This window comes from Capsicum annuum, chromosome 1 (genome assembly GCF_002878395.1).
Source record: "Capsicum annuum cultivar UCD-10X-F1 chromosome 1, UCD10Xv1.1, whole genome shotgun sequence".
NCBI lineage: Eukaryota > Viridiplantae > Streptophyta > Magnoliopsida > Solanales > Solanaceae > Capsicum > Capsicum annuum.
In genome coordinates, this window is record NC_061111.1 from 204,847,188 (window position 1) to 204,849,848 (window position 2,661).

Below are 2,661 nucleotides of genomic sequence, written 5' to 3' on the forward strand. Positions count from 1 at the left end.
AGGTGCAGATCACTCATAGGATGGTTTGAGGTTGGTGATACGGCATTGATTAGGCTAGATTCTATTTTTAAAGCTATAAAAATGGTTCAGTTGATTCGTGAAGGATTAAAGACTACTTAAAGCTGTCATAAGTCATATGCAGATGTAAAGAGAAGAGAGCTCGAGTTTAAAGTGGGGGATTAAGTATTCCTGAAGGTGTTGCCCATGAAGGGAATAATGAGATTTGGAAATAAAGAAAAGCTAAGTCCCCGATTTATTGGTCTGTATGAGATAGTGAGGCATGTAGGAGAGGTGACTTATGAATTAGACATTCCATCAAAGTTAGTTGTGGTTCACCCCCTATTCCATGTTTCGATACTTAAGAAGTGTATTAGAGATCCATCCTTAGTAGTTTCCCTAGAGAGTATTGGGTAAAAGATAACTTGTCGTATGAGGAGATTCTTGGGGAGATACTTGATAGGCAGGTCCAAAGGCTAAGGAATAAGGAAGTAGTGTCAGTAAAGGTTCTTTGGAGAAACCAATTGGTTAAAGGGGCCACTTAGGAAGCTGAAGCAGACATGATGACCAAGTATCCTCATCTCTTTTCTTCTGAATCAGTTCCTATCAAAGGTAAATAGTAATTCTCAACCAAAACTTTTTCTCTTTCAGTCCGTTTAAGTATTTTTATCTTATGTGTGAGTGATTGGATCCTTGTGATAGATATAAGCTTGGTTATAAGTTTGGTATAGAGGTGTTGATTCTTTTCCATATCCAAGACCTAAATGAATCTCATTCAAGTATGAATGTTTTCAAGGGGGAGATATTATAATACCTCGTGTCTAAAAGCCATTGTGCAACTTACGACTCATCCCTTTGAGTCGTATATACACCTTACGACCCATAAGTTTTAAGTCGTAGCTATGGAACTGTAGAGTAGTTGGAGTCTATTGTAGTTATGATTTGACCCTAGGAATCGTCATAGGATATTATGAGTCATATGAAGTAAACTCGTGAGGTCAACAGTATAGGTTCCCCAAGTCTTTGTCCAAGTTACCAGAGGATGATGCAAGTCGTATGAAGATATGATAAGTCGTAAGATATGACTCGTATGTCGCCCAGTGTGTGCAATCCTTGACACTGCCAGGCATATGAGTTGCTAGGACAAGTAGTAACTGATAATGCTCAACTTACACCTCAAATTAGTGTAAGGCAGTCGTCGTCAATATATTTACCCAACTTTAAAGTTGGGGTCGAATCCATAGGGAACAATATGAGTGGCGATTAAACTAGTTTGAAACTATAGCTACAAGTTAAATTCAAACAAATGATACAAAAATGTAAAATGGGGTTTTAGTATTAATGTTTGTAATCAATATAAATGGAAAACCAAAGTTATGTTCACTGTGGGTATTGGGAATTGACAGATACTAGGTACTGCTTAAGACTCTTGAAGTAAGTAGAAACAGCAGAATATCCCTGACGACTATACTATCTGACTTATCTCTCGACCTCACCAGACAATTTATTATCTAACTCTCTCGAACTTAGATAACTTATCTATTTCCAATAGGATGTTATCTCAGGTAGATTAATCCAGTTACGGCATTAATCATTAAACAGAAGGTTGGTAGTTTCCGAGTCCATGTTGATAATTCACGTCCTCTAGTCTATTTCTGTGTTCAAGCAAATAAACCTAAGGCATAACCTATTGTTTGCAACCAATAGATTTTAAGTTAAAACAACAGAATTTCAAGACGTCCTACTTTGAACCCTTTAAGTACCTAGCAGCAAATCAAACCCTAATAGATCCCATAACTCGGGCTAATGGAATTAGCCATTCATGATTTAATAAACGACATAAAAAGTTGAATTCATGATAGTATGGATAAACTTACGAATAGATGAAAACAATAATTATTTCTTCAATTGAATCACAAGAGAATAATCCGCAATAGTTGATAAGTGTTGAAGGGAAAACAAGAAAAATACTTGATGAAAAAGATGAGGCAATGTACGTTCCTCCCAAGTTCCCAAAATAGGATTGAGAGATCCTGAATAAAACCCTCAAAACTTCTATTTATACCTAAACTTAATTATGGAAATAAAATAACAAAATAAATAAAATTATCAGATTAGGTGACGCCCTGGCTAATGCCACGTCAAGGGTCTGACGCCTTATCATGGATGGCATCAGATTATCTCCAGTTGTCTTCAAGTTCTGTCTAAAGCTGACGATGTTGCTAACGCCGCGTTACGAATCTGATGGTGTTTCACTGTCGTCGTCAGATGTCTTCTCCTTTTGTTAATTCCCTGCTTAAGGCTGACGCCCTTATTGACGCCTTATCACAACTTCGATGTCATATCACCAACGTCATCAGAATTATTTCTCAGACTGCAACTCCTTGGTTAAGGCTGACGCCAATGCTGATAGCCTATCACAAGGCTAAAAACTTATCACGGTTGTTGTCAGCCATGTTTTTAGCTCTTTTTGCTCAGATTTCAGCTCTTTTGCTCCATTGTTATTTATTTTAATGCATCTTAACTTTCCTATAAAATCTTAAGAAATAACATCAAAAACACCAATAATTACTTAAGAACTTACAATTATTTCAAGTTAAAAAGTCTTAAATGTGCTACAAAAATCTAGCACATCAACACCCTCTACTTAAAACAATTGCTTGT